At 38.5% G+C, this 22,453-nt stretch overlaps 2 long non-coding RNA genes and 2 other non-coding genes across 16 annotated transcripts in view; 1 reads left to right on the forward strand and 3 right to left on the reverse strand.

Annotated features, from left to right (window-relative positions):
- LOC129450820 (uncharacterized) overlaps positions 1–21,203 on the forward strand; it is a 102,060-nt gene extending 80,857 nt beyond the window's left edge. Inside the window, exons 1-12 of one of the 12 annotated variants that reach the window (XR_012369155.1) lie at positions 14,354–14,559; positions 15,612–16,123; positions 16,189–16,273; positions 16,418–16,550; positions 16,663–16,821; positions 17,478–17,648; positions 17,734–17,847; positions 18,093–18,180; positions 18,273–18,376; positions 18,610–18,712; positions 19,451–19,614; positions 20,133–21,203. This is a non-coding gene — a long non-coding RNA (uncharacterized lncRNA). Of the gene's footprint in view, positions 1–14,353; positions 14,560–14,999; positions 16,124–16,188; positions 16,274–16,417; positions 16,551–16,662; positions 16,822–17,477; positions 17,984–18,092; positions 18,181–18,272; positions 18,377–18,609; positions 18,713–19,450; positions 19,615–20,132 lie in introns of those variants that run through there. The other 11 variants (XR_012369162.1, XR_012369164.1, XR_012369154.1 and 8 more) reach the window with 11 other exon arrangements.
- LOC141363666 (uncharacterized) overlaps positions 879–22,453 on the reverse strand; it is a 33,037-nt gene continuing 11,462 nt past the window's right edge. For both annotated transcript variants that reach the window (XR_012369168.1, XR_012369169.1), the window contains 3 exons: positions 3,754–3,937; positions 2,402–2,475; positions 879–2,071 (listed from right to left, as the gene is read on the reverse strand). This is a non-coding gene — a long non-coding RNA (uncharacterized lncRNA). The remainder of the gene's footprint in view (positions 2,072–2,401; positions 2,476–3,753; positions 3,938–22,453) is intronic.
- On the reverse strand, positions 3,210–3,374 carry LOC129434881 (U1 spliceosomal RNA). Its single transcript, XR_008641015.2, has one exon. It is a non-coding gene; the product is annotated as a U1 spliceosomal RNA (small nuclear RNA).
- Positions 4,119–4,309, reverse strand: LOC129434849 (U2 spliceosomal RNA). The gene has a single exon (XR_008641000.2). It is a non-coding gene; the product is annotated as a U2 spliceosomal RNA (small nuclear RNA).

Consider the following 22,453-nt stretch of genomic DNA (forward strand, 5'->3'; position numbering starts at 1 on the left):
TGCCAGCTTTCGAAGCTAAAAAGCTGATTTGATAACTGCACCTGCCGCTCATTAAATACCTATGCGGCGGGGCGGCGCCGGCAGATGCAATTATCTGCATGCCAAGTTCATTGGCGTTTTAAAGGTTTCTCGAAGCAGATAGGTCACCCGCGAAGCGGTTCCCAATTCGTCGGTCACGACGTGACGTCGTAGTGACCGACTGAAAGGGAACAGATGTGTTTCAACAGTAGGCACTTTTAAATCTAGATTTAAGACAGCAGTGGCGGCGCCAGGGAGGAGCTAGGTGGTGCTGTAGCTCCGGCTATAATATCCATAGCACCCGCCCAGCACCCCCAAGAAATGTCTGTAATTTTTTATATTTATATTTTAATGTCATGTTTGAATAGTGTTTTCATATTGTTAAAAAAAGGAGTTAAATAATAATTTGAAAACATATATTTAGCTAAAATATCATGACGCCCAAACATGTGATCTTCTTTGGCCAATGGGTGCAGCGCTCTGTGAACTTTTGACCTTAACGCACGGCAGTTTGTTTTTGAAAGCGAGTTTAGAAATTTAGCCGAGTAAAATACACCAAAAACTACCCGAGGAACAGCAGTGGACACACTAGGACCAGTAATCTGGCACTTTTGGCTATAAATACGGAGAGAATGAGGACCCTTGACTGCGTCAACATCAGTGCAGATGCTGTTTTGTTGTGAAGACGTCTATGATAAGTGCTTGATTTTCCCCTCTGTTGGCTATTACAAATTGAATTAATTTGGTGTTTAACGAACAAATCTTGGCTCTGCATTGTTACATCTATAGGGTGCCCATACGTGTCATTCTTCCCGGACGCGTCCTGTCCAGGATTTCGGTGCGTCTTTCAGAAATCGTATTTGTTGACCGCATACGCCATTCAGTTAAAAACATAAGATATACAATCGTAGTTTAATTCTTACCTTAAAATGTAACGGTTGCTTTTCTGTAATAATAATAATAATAATCCTCTATGACGTATGCGGCCGACAAATACGACTTCCAGAAGATGCACCCGAAATCCTGGTAAGGACGCGTCCGGGAAGAATGGCACGCATGGTCACCCCATGATGCTCCAACAATAGAAACAATGCTGATTCATCACTAGTGTTGGTAACTGGCTGTGTGATTTCGTAATCTGAGCCGAAGTGTGCACAGTTTCTGTTGCTGCGTTTGCTGATCCGTTGTATTCAGGGCTAGACTGTGACAGATCTGTGAAATATTATTTTCAGAGGTTTAAATTGGCAAGCTGTATGTTGTTTCTATAGCCCTTGTGTTAAATACTTTTACATAGTCGTGGAACAAGTATAGGCTAGTTAATGCGGGCGTGTACGCGTGTATAAAGGGTGGTCCGATGCAACCTTCTTAATGAAACGCCCCAAAATGTAAAGCACCTTCTCTTATGTGTTGAGCATCCCCATAGCACCTGCATCAGAAAATATCTGGAGCCGCCACTGATTTAAGACATATCGGTTTAACTTTGCATTTACTGAAGAATTTAAAACAGTATACGAATAAAACAGTATAAAAGAATACAACAGTATGATCGGTTTAACTTTGCATTTACTGAATGATTTAAAACAGTACGAATAAAACAGTATAAAAGAATACAACATTATGATCGGTTTAACTTTGCATTTACTGAATGATTTAAAACAGTACGAATAAAACAGTATAAAATAATAAAACAGTATGATCGGTTTAACTTTGCATTTACTGATGGATTTAAAACAGTACGAATGAAACAGTATAAAAGAATACAACATTATGATCGGTTTAACTTTGCATTTACTGAATGATTTAAAATAAAACAGTATAAAAGAATAAAACAGTATGAACCTTACCTGTTATAAAGGGAATAAAGCTTACGGTATGGTGCTTACCTGCAGAAATAAATAAAGTACAAAAACAACACACAGAACTTCAATTTTCAAAATTATTTTAACAATAAATGATGATTTTTTTTACTGGTTTATCTGTTTGTGATAACCACACAATCCTGTAACCTGGCTGTGGTCTTCATTTGGTGAACGGTTCTTCACTCATAATTGACCTATACAAGAAATAGAGAAGAATAATAAGCAATTCTGCTCTTACATTTAGATGTGCCCCAAGAATGAAAAATGATGGTTAGCACACAGTTGATGGTACCTATTAAATTTCATCATATTTTTTTATTCCTACTATGGAAGTCAATGGTCACTATCTGCTGTGGGTTTACCATCATTCCTCAAAATATCTTCTTTTGTGTTAATCAGAAAAAAACGAAGCATACAGGTTTAAAACAACACGAGGATGAGTAAATGATGACAGAATTATCATTATTATAAATTGAAATATTTTCTTACTGCAAGTCATTTAGGTAATCAAGAAAATACTTTACCCGTTGTCTTTGCAAGTTAAACAAATACAGCTTTGCTTCCAGGTCTGTCGATGTTGCTGTGGTTTTTTCGACAGCTGTAGTATGAAGGGTAGCGAATGAATGAATACATTGCACAAAAAATAATTTTTAACTATACAAATATCTAAAAAGTCTTAAAATAAGATGCATTTTTTGATGAGCAAAATGACATAAGAAAATAAGCCTAGCCTTTCGGGAGAAAAAACATAAAATTTAAGTGAATTTGGGCTTAAAACAAGCAAATAAATCTGCCAAAGGGGTTAGAAACAAATCTAGATTTAAACACCTAATTCAAGAAAAATTGTCTTAGCCCATTGGCAGATTTGTTGGCTTGTTTTAATGTACATTCATGTACAATATTTCATTTTGTCTTGTATTTCTAAGCATTTTGTATTGCCCAACGTTGTCTAGGTTGTTTAACGGTGTCATTTTCTTTTAAAAGCTTTATAATTTATTAGTTTGGATGATTGCTATTCCTGAGAACCTCTTATATTGGAAGTAAAAGAATCATCTAAGCATTATTTTGTTGAATGTCTCTTAGACATGTAGCTGTTTGATTGTGGTTCTATTTAATGGCCAGTCTATACTTGGGAAATGGTCAAACGTCTATTTTCACTGACAGCCGAAATTAAGCCTTATTTTAGCCTAGACACATATTCGCGGTCAATTTGAAGTTATGTAGTCGTTTAATAGCCGCTTTTTTTGATCACTAATGCGTTCTTGTACCGTGGTTAGACGTCTCTTGGATTTTCCGTAAAATGACAAACTAATCTATTTTTAACACAAAGGCCAGGGGAGAGCGCGAACGCAGTCCCCCACTATCAGAAATTTTGCAGTCGAGATTCCCACATTTGGGGAATTCGCAAAGGGTCAGCACAACCGGAGTGCAATGGCTGAGCCTCGCCCTGGGTGAACTACCTTCATGATCATGGTATCTCCCCTATCAGGTAAGTATGAGCAACACCATTTGAGGCCAGACAGCCGCATCTTCCTGTGACCGATCACATCGACGCCGCCCCCGAAGGCCGTCCGACTACCATTTCATTACTGTGTGTGACCAGGTGGAAAGGCGCATGAAGCCAGGTCTGAAACCAAATATTCTCCGAGATCTACCCTTATTCCGTTTCCAGCCCGGTTAAACCGTGCAGAGAGAAAAATGTGAAACAATTGAAATCAAATGGATTTAAATAGTGCATTTCAATATATCGTTTAGTTGTTACAAAGTAACTTTACATGGAATAGAAACAAAGAAATGTACAGAGCAATCGAGAAACAACGAAAGCATAGCAATTTTAGAATGTGGATAAATAATAGCAAAGGGCTCAATATCTTACCCGTTGTCGTTGTGAGTTAAACAAATACAGCTATGCTTCCAGGTCTGTTGACGTTGCTGTGGTTCTTCGACAGCTGTAGTACAGTGAAAAAAGTTGTCAGGTGTTTTGAACATCCCAATCTGTCTCGTTCGCTTTTTCAGCTGTGTCGATGATGTTTAAGTTGTCATCGTGTCACCTCCGCAAACTTGTAAAGAAAACAATTAAATACATTACAAAAACATTTCTTCATCAGCGTGTTCATTTCCACGCAAGCTTTTCGTTAAACCAATAATGCCAACGACAACACAGCAATTTTAAAACACACATGGATTAGCACAAAAGAAGCAAATTCTGTTTTTTTAACTTGACTTGTTTGTCCCCGAAAAGGGGAACGCACCATTCATGGAAACACTGCAATATCATGTCGATGCATGGAGTGGAAGGAGCAAGCTCCGCTTCCATTTCCGAAGGTCAAAAATCCATTTAACATATAGTCCCCGGGTAGGAGACGTATCAGACATTAAACTGATAAGAACAGATACTACACTTGATCTTAGCCAAAAGGCCCAGAAGCGATACCGCAATAAACGCAGCCAAAGGGGGAGCAGGCGAAGGCGCTGGCTTTCGGGGTGGAGGCTTTAGCGGGCTTTAACTCTATACGTTCTCATTGTATAACCCCATTGGCAAATTTGTTGGCTTGTTTAAAGCACAAATTCACCTAAATTGTATTTTTTCCCCTTAAAACTGAACATATTTTCTTAAATGATTTTGCTAATCAAGAAAATACTTTACTCTTGCCTTTGTGAGTTTAACAAATACAGCTATGCTTCCAGGTCTGCCGACGTTGCTGTGGTTTTTCGACAGCTGTAATATGAAGGGTAGAGTGAAAAAGTGTTTAAGTGTTTTAAACATTTAGTATTTTCTTCCTGTTTTCGAGTAAAAAAGAATTCTTAAATCGAAATACATTTACTTGTTAAGCAAAGTGGCTTAGATTTTAAATCTTGTTTACTAAAATAAATTCTAAAATGTAATAGGTTAAGGCCTAAATCTGTTAGGGTTTGCAGGACAAATGAACCCAAGAGCAGACGATGTCGGGGAAAACAGAAAACACTTTAATTATACCACAAAACAAAACCCACGAGGGGGTATGAAACATGAAACATGAAACTCTTGACAAATAACACAACAACTAGACTGGGTAACTAGACTGGGTAACTAGACTCTAACTGACGTAGAACACGAGAACACAACACAATGATCCTGCACAGAACAAAAGAAACACTGACATTAAATAGAGAAAACCAAACAAGATAACGAGCGGGAACAGGTGATGGGAATAAGTAATAATTAACAATAAGCAGGAGAACGAGGGAGCGGGGACAAATGACAAGACACCGGAGGTACATGCCAAACACAAAAACAAGGCATGAACCTCCACACAAGGCCAGGGACTGCCAGAACTCTGCCACCATGACAAAATACAAATTTAACAAGACTTCAAGGCAGAGTCCTCACAGTAGCCCTCTCTCAAAGGACGCCACCTGGCGTCCAAAAAGGGAACACACAAGACAAGAAAACATGACAGATAATAAACATGACAAGACTAGAAGACATCAGACTAAAACTTAACAAAAGGTGCTAAAAACAAAACTCAAACACACTGAAGTCCACAAAATACTCAAAACAGGACAGTCCATGGGGGTTTCGGGCGAGGACGCAGCAAAGGCCAAGCAGACCTAACTGATTTAGTCCATTCAGTCAATGACTGCGCGGGCTGGGTCGACTGCGCGGGCTGCGCGGGCTGGGTCGACTGCGCGGGCTGCGCGGGCTGGGTCGACTGCGCGGGCTGCGCGGGCTGGGCGGGCTGCACGGGCTGGGTCGACTGCGCGGGCTGGGTCGACTGCGCGGGCTGCGCGGGCTGGGTCGACTGCGCGGGCTGCGCGGGCTGGGTCGACTGCGCGGGCTGCGCGGGCTGGGTCGACTGCGCGGGCTGCGCGGGCTGGGTCGACTGCGCGGGCTGCGCGGGCTGGGTCGACTGCGCGGGCTCCGGCTCTGGCTGCGCGGACTGCGCTGACGGCTGCATCTGATGCCCAGGCTCGGTGGGCGGCGCGGGCTCGGTGGGCGGCGCGGACTCGGCCAGCCCCAGAGGAAACCACACAGCGGCCAAGCCGGAGATTGGGCCGAAAGAGGCCGCCAACTCCCCAAGGTCCGGATCCGAATTTACAGCGGCCCTCCACAGCTCGGAGAAGAACCGGTCACGGACCCCTCTGGTAAGCCACTCCGGGAGAGGACGCACCACGACCGGCAACAAGACAAAAACGGGGGCTGCAGCTGACCCCGACACCGTCGCTGGGTTCAATGTTGGCAGGATCATTCTGTGAGGGTTTGGCAGACAAATGAACCCAAGAGCAGACGATGTCGGGGAAAACAGAAAACACTTTAATTATACCACAAAACAAAACCCACGAGGGGGTATGAAACATGAAACATGAAACTCTTGACAAATAACATAACAACTAGACTGGGTAACTAGACTCTAACTGACGTAGACCACGAGAACACAACACAATGATCCTGCACAGAACAAAAGAAACACTGACATTAAATAGAGAAAACCAAACAAGATAACGAGCGGGAACAGGTGATGGGAATAAGTAATAATTAACAATAAGCAGGAGAACGAGGGAGCGGGGACAAATGACAAGACACCGGAGGTACATGCCAAACACAAAAACAAGGCATGAACCTCCACACAAGGCCAGGGACTGCCAGAACTCTGCCACCATGACAAAATACAAATTTAACAAGACTTCAAGGCAGAGTCCTGACAAAATCAAGTAAAAATATATGCCAGTGGGTTAAGGAAAATAAACCGTAATTGAGTTTATTATTGAATTAGATTGAAACTGAAATTAAGTTTATTTTTCTTACCCCGCCAGCAGATATTTTTACTTGTTTTAAATATAAACCTGTTGATTTTTGTAATTTATTTCGATTATTACAATACATAACATCTTAAGCCACTTTGATTAACAAGTAAATGCATCTCGATTTAAGAATTGTCAGATATTTACTAGAAAACAAGACAATAACAGCAAGACAGACCTTAATTATTTTTTTTTCTTCCAAACATGAATTTACAGACGGCTGGAAATTTTAAATAAAATAACTAGACATACCTATTCGGGTCTGCTCCCGTTTGCTGTGATGAACGGGGTCTTGGTCCAAAGCACATTTTGAGGAATACTTACACATTTTACTTCTTATTTCTTTAGAATTAATTATTATTTATTTTCAATTACAAAGTATGCGATCTGATTTTCTAATCGCGGTGTGTTTTATTCCTCGTTTGCTTGCATGGATTTGCTTTATTTATTTTGCTTGTTGCATTTAAATGCACATTTGATTTGTTGCCGCATTATCCTGTGTTAATGTATTTCAACGTGCTTATAAACAAAAAGTGCGTTATTATAATCAATTATATAGCTGTGAAATATATAAAAGTATTCCCAAAAACCCAGGTAAAAAAGTAAAATAAAAAATAAACCATTTTGATTTAGCAAAAGTTTACATATAAATGCACTCCCTGTACACAACAAGCACGTCTGGTTACCATTCATATTTTGCATGATTTAAGTCTCGTCGCATACATGTTTGCGTAAGGACTTTGATATTTATTTTTTGTGGAAGTTTATTAAACTAACAGGCTTTGTATTTTTGCTCCGTGAGCTGCTTGGACGCTGTTTAAATAGTCATCGAGAGTTAACTGTATTTTGCTGTCCTGCAGTTTTTTTCTTTCTTTACGTGTGCATATAAGTGTATGTACCATTTATATAACTATTTCCACATGTAATATCTGAGCGGTGGTTTTTGAGACTTTAACAGAAGGCGAGAGTATGTTTGTGTGTTTTGGTTTATTTTTGGTTCATCACTGCTTTTAAGAACTATGCATTGATTTGCTGTGTGGTTTGTCCCTTCTGTTAAAAAGTGGATTTAATCTAGTCTCTCCAATTGTGGGTAAATAACTGGTGGGCCGTAAATTTTATTTTTTAAATATTTTTAAGCACTTTCTGTAAAAAATAAATTTGTACTATTTTTGGAGAGTCACGTCTCTGTCTTTAATCCCATCCGAACCAGCAGGGTCCTTTTCATATTTTTGTAACTTTTTTGTTTGTTTATTTTTTCTCTTGGGTTCAATCTATTTTCCTGTGTGAATAAATAACCCAGGTGACCTAGTCGGTTCCTTGTCATACCTTTAACCAAAGGTTACACATGCTTCCTGCTTTGCTACTGTTCGGACGCTTCTACTTGCGCTCTGTGCTTTGCGCTTTTGCGCTTTTATCTTTTGATTCAACTACCAGCAGTTCAGCACAGTGCTCAAACTAAACAATTGGGCACTCACACTAAAACTACAAATTCCTGGAACTATATTGATATTTGGAATATTCAACAACTTGGGGTTTCTATCATAGCGGTCTACCAGTCTGCTATTGCCGGCAGCTGACAATCCTAAAACAGGACAACACAGCTGCCCACACTCAAACAGAAGAAAAGAAGAAAAAATGCCTTCTTTTGGATCTCAATCCACCTGCTGCTCAAACTGCCACAGACTTTTACAAAAGATTGCAGTTCTGGAAACAAAGTTACTTGTGGCACTGCCGACCCTGCCAGAACATACAGCGGAGCTTCATCGATGTGCTTCTCAACATAAAGCTGGTGAGTCCTGTGAACCTAATGCTTTTAAACAGGTCATAGTGAGCTCAGAGAAACCTAAAGAAATTGAGGACACAAACTGATGGCATAAACAGGGTGCGAGACCCAAAAGTGCTCAAGACATTAGACTGTCACGAGTGTCACAAATTGCTGCATTAGCATCATCTACCCCAGATATGGGTACTCGAGTAGCCAATATTGGTATTCTACCACCCCCTGTACGGCTTGAAAATAGATTTGAAGCACTAATGAGTTTGGGTGAAGAATCCCCAAATGTTAATGGACACAGATCACATCAGCCAGTAGCTTACAGAGCTAACAGACGCTCAATATCATACAGGCAGCGGCGCTCCGCTCAGACAGCAGCCGAGCCAAACACACTGATAGTGGGTGACAATATTATCAGAAACTTTGAAAGCAAGGCTACCCGTACATACTGTTTTCCTCGGGCAATGGTTTCTGATGTTAACAAGGAACTTTGCAACATTCTGATGAAACATAAGTCTGTCAGTCGGATTGTCATACATGTGGGAAAGAATGATATTTGGAAAGAGCAGTCTGAGCTCCTTAAGGGGTATTTCAATCAACTTTTTGAAACACTTGCAAGACTGAAAGTTTAATCATTCATCAGTAGACCTCTCCCAGCCCGAGGAACAAATATGTTTTCTCGGCTACTAAGTTTAAATTCATGGCTGCAAAAAACCTGCACCATGAGAGGACTGAATTACATTGACAATTTCAATATCTTCTGGAGTCAAAGGCAACTTTTTAACACAGATGGTATCCACCCAAACAAACTAGGTGCTAGGTTGCTTAAAGACAATATCTTTTTCTCCATGCATCCTCCTTCAGCTGAGTGTGCCAGTCCACTACTGAACAGCCGAAACAACCACAGGATTTTACACCAGCACCTGGATGGACATTCAGATGACAAGGATAAAACTCTGCAGTCACAACAACTACTGTTCACAGACACAGCTCAGGCTGAGCCCTGCCCACAGACCTCGCTACAGCTGGATTGTGAATCAACACCCAAGGACGTCAACACCAGAATCACTGCTGATGTCGTCACACTCTCTCTCCCTCTCTCCAACATCACCACTTCTGGGCTTTTCAGAGAAAATGGAGAAACTGGTATCTGCTGTAACAAAGCTCTCCCACTCTATTGCTGCGAGTCCCCAAATATCAACCAAGAAACGGTGGGCTCCTCAACCACCAAAGGCTTCGGGCCCAGCCCGCCCTCCCCCTCCATCTGAGAGAGCACTCCGACCTCTACCTCAACGTCAGGGATCACACCAGCCCTCCAGTGGCGGCTCCAGATATTTTCTGATGCAGGTGCTATGGGGATGCTCAACACTTAAGAGAAGGTGCTTTACATTTTGGGGCGTTTCATTAAGAAGGTCGCATCGGACCACCCTTTATACACGCGTACACGCCCGCATTAACTAGCCTATACTTGTTCCACGACTATGTAAAAGTATTTAACACAAGGGCTATAGAAACAACATACAGCTTGCCAATTTAAACCTCTGAAAATAATATTTCACAGATCTGTCACAGTCTAGCCCTGAATACAACGGAGCAGCAAACGCAGCAACAGAAACTGTGCACACTTCGGCTCAGATCACGAAATCACACAGCCAGTTACCAACACTAGTGATGAATCAGCATTGTTTCTATTGTTGGAGCATCATAGGGTGACCATACGTGCCATTCTTACCGGACCCGTCCTGTCCAGGATTTCGGGTGCATCTTCTGGAAGTCGTATTTGTCTGCCGCATACGTCATAGAGGATTATTATTATTATTATTACAGAAAAGCAACCGTTACATTTTAAGGTAAGAATTAAACTACGATTGTATATCTTATGTTTTTAACTGAATGGCGTAAGTTATGCGGTCAACAAATACGACTTCCGAAAGATGCACCGAAATCCCGGACAGGACGCGTCCGGGAAGAATGACACGTATGGGCACCCCATAGATGTAACAATGCAGAGCCAAGATTTGTTCTTTAACCACCAAATTAATTCAATTTGTAATAGCCAACAGAGGAAAATCAAGCACTTATCATAGACGTCTTCACAACAAAACAGCATCTGCACTGATGTTGACGCAGTCAAGGGTCCTCATTATCTCCGTATTTATAGCCAAAAGTGCCAGATTACTGGTCCTAGTGTGTCCACTGCTGTTCCTCGGGTAGTTTTTGGTGTATCCATTTTGGTGTATTTTAATGGCTAAATTTCCAAACTCGCTATCAAAAACAAACTGCCGTGCGTTAAGGTCAAAAGTTCACAGAGCGCCAAAGAAGATCACATGTTTGGGCGTCATGATATTTTAGCTAAATATATGTTTTTAAATTATTATTTAACTCCCTTTTTTAACAATATGAAAACACTATTCAAACATGACATTAAAATATAAATATAAAAAATTACAGACATTTCTTGGGGGTGCTGGGCGGGTGCTATGGATATTATAGCCGGAGCTACAGCACCACCTAGCTCCTCCCTGGCGCCGCCACTGGCCCTCATCTGCAAACAGCACTTGTAACTGATGTGTGTTGGGTTCCCGCTACGTCAGCAGTAACAATCATAAATATTTTAAGAACAAGCGGGCGCCCGATGTCCCTTTAGCTTTCCCTATCTCTGTCCTGACATGTGATAGAAAGACGAAGGCCTTCTCCAGCCGCACAGCAATTCTATCTAATCTACTGCCTATTATACGTCATTCTGAGATTGATACAGTAAACCAGTTACTGTTAAGTTAGCACTTCTGAACATCCGTTCACTAAAGAACAAATCCTTTTTAGTTAATGATCTTATCACCACTAACAACCTGGACTTTATGTTTCTAAATGAAACCTGGTTAGATGACAGCTGCAGTGCTACAGTCCTCAATGAATCAGCCCCACCCAAATTTACTTTTATAAGTGTTTGTAGAGCTGTTAGAAGAGGTGGAAGAATAGCTGCTTTATTCAAAGATGCCTTTCAATGCAAGCAAGTGTTACTTGGTGATTACCAGTCTTTTGAATATTTGTGTATTGCTCTAAAAGGTACACCACGCATTCTGTTTACAATTATTTATAGACCTCCCAAATACACCTCAGCATTTGTTGATGAATTCACAGAGCTTTTATCAACAATTTCCTCTGAATTTGATTATTTTGTTATTGCTGGAGATTTTAATATTCATACAGACAATGCAGAAAACAATACTGCAATTTAACTGTTACATGTTTTAAACACTTTTGATCTGACCCAGCACGTGCAAGGTCCTACACACAATCGGGGACACACTCTTGATCTGCTCATTAGCAAGGGTCTAAACATTTCATCCACTGTAATCAAGGATGAAGCGCTATCTGACCATTTATGTGTTTACTTTGATTTATTGATCTGTCCTGCCACTGATGCTAGATCCTTCTATGTCAAAAAAAGGTTCATAAATGAGAACAGCAGTGAGGTATTTATGAATGCTATATCAATGTTGCCAAACATATCGGCAGACTCTGTTGATGTTCTCCTTGAAAACTTTAACATAAAAGTTAAAGATGCCATTGATGGTATAGCTCCAGTAAAGGTCAGGGTGATCACTGGCAGACGTAAAGCACCCTGGAGAAACACAACAGCAGTACAGCACATGAAAAGAACATGCAGAAAAGCTGAACGTATGTGGCGGAAAACAAAACTTGAAGTACATTATAGCATCTATAAGGACAGTCTTCGTGCTTTCAATGTAGAACTAGGCACAGCTAGACAGACCTTCTTTTCAAACATTATAAATAACAACATAAACAACGCTCGCACTCTTTTTGCTACTGTAGAGAGACTAACAAACCCCCCAAATCAAGTTCCTAGTGAAATGCTCTCTGATAACAAATGCAATGAGTTTGCAACCTTTTTCTCTGAGAAGATCAGTAATATCAGAATAACAATCAATACGGCCTCATATTGTACTGTGGTCAGTCAGATATCATTGCAACAACCTCAGAAATTTGTCATTCTCTCAGAATTTGACATAATTGATATAAAAACCTTGGAAGAAACAGTACAACATCTTAAAGCATCAACTAGCAGCCTTGACACGCTCCCCACATCTTTTCTCAAAAAGGTACTTAACTGCTTAGAAACTGACCTCTTAAAAATTGTAAACACCTCTCTGATCACAGGCACTTTTCCAGAGTCATTAAAAACAGCAGTTGTTAAGCCTCTCCTAAAAAAGAGTAACCTAGACAAAACCATACTTGGCAACTACAGACCAATCTCAAATCTTCCGTTTATAGGCAAGATTATTGAAAAGGTTGTTTTTAATCTGCTGAACAAATTCTTAAACTCAAATGGCTATCTGGACAATTTTCAATCTGGTTTCCGTCAGCATCACAGCACAGAGACAGTGCTCATAAAGATAATAAATGATATTCGCTTAAACTCTGATTCAGGTAAAATATCAGTGCTGGTGCTACTAGATCTTAGTGCTGCCTTTGACACAGTAGATCACACCATACTCTTACATAGACTGGAAAACTGGGTAGGGCTCTCTGGGATGGTCCTCAAGTGGTTTAAATCATACCTGGGCCATTCTACCGAATTGGTGCAAATTGACACTTCAAAACTTCTTGAAAAAAGTGTGTTTTTTCCTGCAAGCTTTGTAGTCATAAACATAGTAGAACATCTAAGGAACACTAATCTACTGATTGGACACTTTAGTTTCTTAGCATGTTTTTATACAGTTTCGAAATGTTTTCTCTCTCCCAAAATTTGTCACTACCGAAACACAACAACATTTGATATAAAAATTAGGTTTTTAATAGCTTATTCTGATTTTCTTTACATTAACCTTCTAAATATATTTTTTACATTTTCTTAAAGACAGTGTCATGGTTATATTGATTAGAAATATTATTTTAACAAAACTATAAGAGTGGTTCATCAAATTAAATGCATTTTGAAAGCAATATTTCTCTGTAATTGCCATACATGCACTGATACAGTTTTCAAATTCAAGGATTCATTAGTTTAAATTTTTATCTTACTAAATAAAATGATGTCATCTTTTCTGATAACAAAACCTATTTTATTTTTCAAGAACATTATTTGTTTCGGTCGTGACATCAAATGTTCGGTAGTGACGACCATATTGGATTGTCCATATTTTGTGTAAAAAAAAGTAATTAGTTAGTCAAAAATGGTTGGCATTATGCAGTCAAAACATACAGCACAAAGAATATCTAACGCAACACCACATAAAAGCACTTTGCACTGGAATTACGCTGAAGAGATGGCGGATAGTTCAGACCTTGAAGGGATGCAAGATGCTCTGTTGATTTTCACATCTCTTGAGAAAAAGATGACAATGTATGTCCATATAAAACTTCAGGCCCACAGTATAAACTACAGAATTTGGTGTGTGTGTGTACCCATGTCCATGTTGGAGTACACATGTGCGCCTGTTTCATGTTGGTGTACACATGTGTGCCTGTTTTTCCATTACACATTCTAAACCTTCTTAACTGATTCTCTTGTTGCTGAGTTTGACTTTTTTGAGTTTGAAGTAAACTTAATTTTTTATTTGATTTGAGGTAGGTTGAATACATTTTCATATAAAAGAACTAGTGATAGACCGATACATCGGCCGATTTTTGCGAGTTTTATGTGTATTGGCATTGGCCGATTTGTGGCTGCTGTGTTCACCGAGTTTTTCCGGCATTATTTACAGACAGAAATATAGTTTTTTAAGTTCAATAAATGTTACTTTTTTAATTAAGACTTATAAAAATGACACGATGATGCCAAATGTTACAAGTAAACTAAGTGAGCAAAAGAAGTATCGGCTCAAGAAAATAGGCTCTCTCAGTCTGTCCGCTCTACTTTCATCTTTCCGTCTATGCATGTTGGTGATTCCTCTCTCTCCAACCCAGTATCACGCTAAAGCGTGTAATAGACACGCTGGTCCACTAGAGGATGCGTGTCAATGTCACGCTTTGCCTCCTCTAGGCGTGAAAATGACACGCATTTATGAGGATGATAACCAATAGGGGGCGATAATTTCTTATTGCCAACAACTTCAACAAGAGAAGCGACGCAGTGATATTGCGTTCTCTGGAGCTCCATGGGTAAGGCTTTCTTGGAAATTTGGTGATTAATGTTACTAAAATTGAGTAAATCCTGTGTTTATATTAAGTCTTTGTTGCAACGTTAGCAATATAATATCACCGCTAAGGCAACAGACAAGTCAGTGCACGCGTTTGGTCAGAATCCAAATGGCTCATATTTAGGACATAATTGTTTGTTCAGGTGCGGTCATTTAAGAAATCCTAAAGTTGGTGCAGCATAACATTTAATTTGCGTGTGTGGACTATGGAGTTATCTATAGTGGTTTTTACGTTACTAAGGTCAGAAACATTATTGGATGACTGTTTGATAATCAGCTAATGTATTAATCACAGAAAGCTGGATATGTTGCTAAACAGTTGTTCTAGCGTTTTTAAACCAATAGTTTTATTAATTTCGAGCGTAATGCAGTTCGTGAAATAAGCTCTAAATGAAAAAATAACCGATTTAAGTGAATAATTGTGTTCATTGTAAATCTGCTCATCTAAACATACAAGGCGGAACCAATCGATCACAGAGAGCGATCGCTGCTGACACCGTCAGCAGCACTTACATTCAGATTACAATAATATTTCACATTATTACATTCAGATTACAATAATATTTCACATTATTACATTCAGATTACAATAATATTTCACATTATAAGTGTTTTTATATCAAATAAATGCAGCCTTGGTGAGCAGAATAGATTTATTTAATTATTTAATATTATTTATATAATAAGGCTAGTTTGTGCAGTTACATTATGTCAATTGATCGTTAGAAGGGATTAAAATTGATTGTGTTATGTTCTGTAATTGTTTTTAATAAATCTTTCAGAAGAAAGTGTGTAAAAGTTTGACTACAGTAACCATATCTAACCAAGCTTCATGTACCAAGATAATTATTTCATTTATTTCTCATCAGATCAACTGTTCATTTATGCAGTTTATGCTTTATTTATAGGTAGCATAACTGTTACCTTTTTTTTACAGTTCTGCATATATAATATGACAAACCTAGGAGACTTTGCTGTAAGAGAATTAATCATGTTTTTGTTTTCTTTTCTCAGGTCCGGTCAGTACCCACCACCCTTCCCTGTTAACATCACCCACAGTTTATACTTTTTCTTAGAAAACCAACGGCTCTTCTTAAGAGCCACTTCAATAGACCCTTTTACAGCCCACGTGATCAAATAGCCTGCGTGCGCATTTTGGCAACGGAAGTGATGTTATTTCCCAGTGGTTCTAACGTGTAAGCAACTCAGAAAGTTTATTAAAACGATTTCCCCACATCAAAACGTCTGGTTGTAGCATTTGGTTGCACTAATATAATATATGTTTAGTATTTGGCCATCTTCTAACGTCTTCTATCCACTCCACTATAGTACACGGATCTGGTAACTGTGTAGAAGATAAGTCAACTTTTTAAACTAACTTTCTCTGTCTGTGTTGCTTCACTGCTGATTCTTGCCGTGCTTCCGTTGCCAAACTGCGTGCGCATACGTTGCCACGTCATCATTGTGTACAAACAGTAAAAGGGTCACTCACTCACTCACTCTTTCGCAAGCTTCTCTGTTTTCAAGTATTGTAATTTTATTCATTTCTCACTGTCCAAAACACCTATGCCTCTTTGTCTGACCAATGTAGTATTGTTGAAATGGCTGCTGAGCAAGACAGAGGGAGAGCAGAGGGTGTTATTTTCATAGCAGACATGCTTCTTGCTCAAATCAAGGTGAGTATATTTGTTGAGATTGTGTTCTTGCAGTATTGTGATAATTCTAAAGTGTGCGATTTAGAGTGCAAAAATTGTGTGAACTGCTCAAGAGTTGGCTGTATTTCAGTATTACCATACAAGGCACACTTTCTTTTATGCAAGGCAGAGGAACCCAAGGGCAAAGCAACAGCCATTAAAGGGAGTACATTTAATGTCCGATAGGTGGAGAAAATGCTGAAGGACGTCCACTACTAAAAAGCAGCAGAAGTGAAGAGATGCAAAGCTTCAGCTACAGGTATCCATGTTCTACCAGATTATTTGTGATTTGTCAGCCTCATTTTTTCTAAGCTATATTACTGTGCCCATTGTTAATGCTTTCTCACAAATTATTGAACTTCTGTTTTCAGTCTGTTTATTGTCTACAGTGAGACCTCCACATTTCTGCACTTGTGATCATGCAAACATCCAGTGTAGAGCACTTCACCTGCCCGGCATGTACACCCAACAATGCTCGCTCTTTGTGCAGATGGCAACAGAAAAACCTACAGATTCCGTCAGTCAAAAGAGTAAGTTCTTTTACTCTTGTAGTTTTAAGGAAAAATAAACTTTTTGATTTAAATCCATCATTTGAAATGTGTAATTTTTGCTTTATTAAATAGTTAATGTATCCCAGCTGTTGTGAGCTTATATAATACGTAAGGAATATTTGACAGTGGGCTGCTACGCAGCAGGTGTGCATTATTTTCAAATAATTTAAAGGACTGGAGTCAATTATTCTGCTTATACCACAGTTACCACAAACATTGCTTTGGGTATTTTAAGACATTTGGCAGGTTAGGTGTGCGTTTTACAAAAATAATCATTTGGATATGGGAATGTGTGTTGGCACCCAAAGTGGTTAGTTTAATAGCTTGGTCATTCATTATTACATATCAATTTGTCACCCTGACTTTCAACTAGTTTGTGTACCTGGAGTAGAGAAAGCAGAAGAATAACTTTTTAATGCTCCATAAATCCTGAAAAACCCTTAGTTTAAAAGTAAACCTTTATTGTCTACAATCATTATAAAGATGCCTGTTGGTGTGATGTAATTTGAAACTAACAGATAAGTAAGCAAACTTGATGAAGAGGGCCTTCAGGTGGTTGTTTGCAGACACGGAGTGCTACTCAAAGCTCTTAATGTGCCGGGAAGTAATATTTTCTTATCCACCTATACCTGCAGAAGGAGCTTTAAGCAGCCACAAACGGAGAGTTCTTTTGAACAGATATTGCTTGCAAGTATTGGCCATACCTTGAGAAGGCGTCAGTCTCCATGTTGGAACTCAGACCTTTACTGCAGATGAGACCTTTCCTTTCTGTCATGCATGCCAAGGCTCATTCAACCAAGTGTCAGGTAATGCATATTCTTTATCGTACCATTTGAAACTGTATTTGTATTACTTATTAATACACTGTAACTGTTTATGGTTGTAATATAGGTGTCACACATTTGTTAGATAATCTGGCAAAAATCAGGAAGGTGCTGGTACAACTGCAGTTGAGGGGGTCAAAATGGTCAACAGCTACCTGTCTCGTTGTGGCCTCACAACCAAGTATCTAATTGATGCCTATTTATAATATTTTAGGAAACCTGTCTTTATTTTTTCACTTTTTTATTCTTTCTGTCTAGTACTTTGAGATTGCATAAGAGTAAGCTGTAACTGTTCAAAGTACATAAAAAATTGGCATGTAGTTCTCTCTTAAATTTTAAACTCAATTGTCAGTTTCTGGATTAATTGAATACGACAAGCATTAATGGGACCTTTCTTCCTTCATCACATACATGTCTTGTTAATAGCCAGGAATGACATGCTAACTGTCCATGCTATTGGGTGGAACCAACGGAAGCAAGAAGGCCTTCAGCATTATCCAGCAGATACATCAAGGTCTTATATTATGACTGAGTTATATAGACACAAAGATTTTTCTCACTTTTAAAGATTGCAAGGACAAACATATTTTTATGGCATTCTTTCAGAAAGGCTGAGTCTCAGAGACGGGAAGATTTGAGCAGTGAACTGGGGTGTCCTGAGAACATTGTGAATCAGTGGGTACAAGATGTCAGACAAAAGGCTACTGATGGTAATGTATTTTATGGACATTATTGAAATTGGTTTACAATATTGCAGTGTGATAATCAATTTTGTAACTGAGAATCTTTGCCATGTATAAGTATTTAAGTAAAGGTATGTCCTGTTTTAATCGCAATAAACTTGTGTCCTTGTAAACTCCTTTGAGACATTAATTTGATTTGGGACATGTACAGCCTAAAAGACATCATAATCATTTACTTGTATTATTTTTTTTTGCTTTAGGATTTGGTAGGTACCAGATGTGATGACCTACACAACCTTCAGAAATGAATTGAACAAATGTTTCTTAGTCTTCATCGAAAAGCCAGCCTTTATAATCACACTGGTATGTTGATAACTCATCTAAAACATTTAGTCATTTTTGTTGATTGCAGTTATACCAGGGGTATGTTGAATGCTGTATTCTGATTGGCTGAGAAATGTTCTGTGGGTATGCATTAATTTCTGATAACTGCACACCTAACTTGTCAAATGTCTTAAAAATAGGCACCAGAGCAATGTTTGTGGTAACTGTGGTATAAGAGGAATAATTGACTCCAGTCCTTTGAATTATTTGAAAATAATGCACACCCACGGGGCATCCAGTTGGCGTCGTGCCTCATTGCACCAAATGTGCTTTTGCACCAAAAGTGCTTTTGAGAGAAACAACAGATAAAGAACAAACATAATATTTTTTGTCTGTACTTTTAAATTATTGAGTGACACAATTACAATATTCATTTTAATTTTACTGCTACTCTGAAGATTTAGTCCATTATTTTTCATTAGGGTGATGTTGAAACTAGGTCTTCAGCAGGCTTACACCACATGTGATATAAGGAGAATTATTTAAAGGCTCATAAGCAGCATAGGAAGTTGTTCTTATATAGATATAAAGATAAAGGGAGACAATCTTTACTGTGTGAGTGTTTCTTTTTAACCTCTCATAGCCGACTTTCTGAATCAAATATTTTGCACCCTGCACCAGATTATGGGCTGTACATGCACTGCTTTTGTTTTGCTTGCTTTTCAGAATATACCAGTCAAAATTGTGTTTAAGATGTTGTTATTTGTGTGACTTCAGAATCCAGCAACACCCTCACCAAGAAGATTTCAAAAGTGCGCCTTCAAGAAGCAAAGATCATTGTGATGAGGGAGATGAGACACCACTGCACCGCACCTATCTCAGAAGCCTGGCTAGGAACATCAGGAAAATGATATCAGAAATGTCTTCAGGCAAAAACAGTGGTAAGAGGTTAACTTTTATTACCATCTTGCAATGATACATGCCATTGGTTTCTATAAATAAGGTTTACAAAAGTCTCAAGACACATGTTAGTTTCACATTCTGAAATCAAGTTACTTTGTCATTTGGTGATAAAAATCACAGATAATCTAGATGATTAGACGCACTGAATAGCAAATACGACAATAAAACCCCACTCATTTTTAGATCCTGAAGTGTTACGTTATAGTTTTCTTGTGGTTGGATCTTAATGATCTGTAGTTCTTTACATAGAATAGAAACAAAGAAAATCAAGACACAATGAAAGCATGGCAATTGTTGTATATAGTTTAAAAAGGAGTACATGGAGGTATTTAAATTTATTTCCTAATAGTATAATGTAATTAGTAATACTAATGTGAAATCTTTAGGAATATAATTGGACCTTCATAATGAAAGCAGTATTAACATAATGTACAAAATAAGCCTCAAGTAAAACCTCTAAGTATTTTCATGCATCCCTTCAATTTTTTCCTTTTAGGCAGTTTAAGTGAAGAGTGTCATCGCTGGCTACTGTGTCGTCTTCAGAAAAGGCTTGCAGATGTAGAGAAGTTCCAAGTTTGCTCAAGTTACAGCCAGGCTTTGGGACGGTGTTCTTCGCTCCCGGCCCTGGGGGGCCGGTGTCCTGCAGACTTTGGCTCCAACCTTAATCAAACACATCTGAAAGCTAATCAATGTCTTCATGATCTCTAGAAAATCACAGGTATGCGAGTGTTTGATTGGGGTTGGAGCTGGGCTCTGCGGGACACCGGCTCTCCGGGGTGGAGAGTGGAGAACACTGCTTTAGGACCAAATGCTGTTTCTCTGCTGGAGGATGAGCCTGAGGAGATACTGGAGGACCACAAAGAGCTGGATTATGAGAGTTCAGATGACATTTTGGATTTGGAACTCTGAACTGGTGTATGCATTTAGACTGTGTGTCACACTGAACTGCAGGTGTGTTTCATGGAAAACAAAACTATTTGGAAATGTAATGGATGTCTGATACAGTGCTTTTATTTTAGACAACCGTTTCCTGCAGTCTGTAAGCAACATTAGCCTCATAGATTGATGGGAAACTACTGTTAAATAAGTTTTTGTATGATGATCCATATCTCCGTTTACAAGCAGCAGGTTAGCTATTAGGTTTCCCCTCCACCTCCGATGTTTCACAGACTAGTCCTACATTCAACTGTGTTGCTACAACTTGCAAATGCCACAATCCTCTTGCAGTGGTTACTTCACCAAACTGTGCCCATATCATCTTGTCAACATAATGACATGTACTGTAGAAAAATGTGCAAATCTATTTTGCCTGTGTTACATATGTTACTATTATTGTTATATAGTTTTATACTGTATAAAGTTTTTTTCACAGTGATTGTGGATACGTTTGGAGTGAACTAACTGTATGTCATTAGATGAAATACTTTACATAAATGACTGATCAATAGCCTACCCATATTTGATGCATGAGTTAATACTGTTGTTACCTTTTCAATGAAAGGAAATGTTTTACAATGCCATTTTCTTGAGGTAATTATTAAACTGTTTCATATATGTACCTGCAAAATTGTTTACTAAAGCGTTGTTTACTTTTCCCTGTTTTGAAAATGAGATGTAAAACTGCTTTATTTATTTATGCCTTAATAATATATGATAGTGAATACAGGGTAAATATTAATAAAAACGTGTTAATTAGTTAGTATATACAGTTGTGTTGTATTATTTATGGCATAGTTGTTATAATTAATACAGGTTTTTCATTACACTGCTGCATAACTTTGCTCATAATAGTAGGGTATTAATACTAGACAGTTCAAAGATGATTAACTTTTAAGTTATGTATACTATCAATACATATATTTACATATAGTATGTGTGAATGCTTTTGGTCTTTGATTAAATGCTTGTCAGCACGGGAAAGTGCTTTGTAAATAAAGTTATTTTTATTATTTGCTGTGTTTTCTGTATTAAAACCTAAAAGTTAGACATACTAAACTTAACACTCCAGAGAAATTTTAGGGTCTCCAATTATCCTATTGTATTCTTTGGGTTGGTTCTATTAGTAAATCAGTGATGGTGACCAGTCCGACTTGAGGGTGTAGTATACACCGTGTAGCCCAACCAAACAGATAAGCAATGGATGGATAGAAATAAATAGCCAGCCCCTAACATTTAGTGCCTAAATTTCAATCTGAAACACAATTATAAATAATGACATTTTAAATGATTTCTTAGCAATATCAGTATCTTTTTCCCCCAATACGTTTACCTTACTTAGGCCTATATGTGTCTGTGGTCAGGCTGTTAGCTTAGCAACTAGCATGAACTCGTTTGAATTCTTACAATATGTTTTATTGTTTGGCAATAGCATGTCTGTTAGAAAGTCACTTTATACTATAGTTCTTTTGAAAAGATGTAAACAATATAGGCTACTGGTCCAGAGGCACTTCCTGTTTCAGTTTGTGACTGTTATTTTACACATAGGCTATATCATTATCTTTAAGATGTTTGTTTAACTTTTTGACTTCTATATGTTCTGTTGGTTGTAATTTATCCCAACATTTATCTAGTGTTAAAAAACTGAAACAGGAAGTGCTTCTGGACCACTGTTTACATCTTTTGAAATGGTTTATTTACAACCCTAGTTTGCAAACCTAAGAACTACATATTTAACAGTCTATATTACACTGCAACAGGGAAATTATTTGTATAGTGTTTTTCATGTCTGGAATATTAAACCCTAATGGAAAAAACAGCATCGACCAGCATAATTCCCATGCTGGTTTGGTGCTTGTTTAGCTGGTCATCAGCATACCA

This window comes from Misgurnus anguillicaudatus, chromosome 4 (assembly GCF_027580225.2).
Source record: "Misgurnus anguillicaudatus chromosome 4, ASM2758022v2, whole genome shotgun sequence".
In the NCBI taxonomy this organism is placed as follows: Eukaryota; Metazoa; Chordata; class Actinopteri; order Cypriniformes; family Cobitidae; genus Misgurnus; species Misgurnus anguillicaudatus.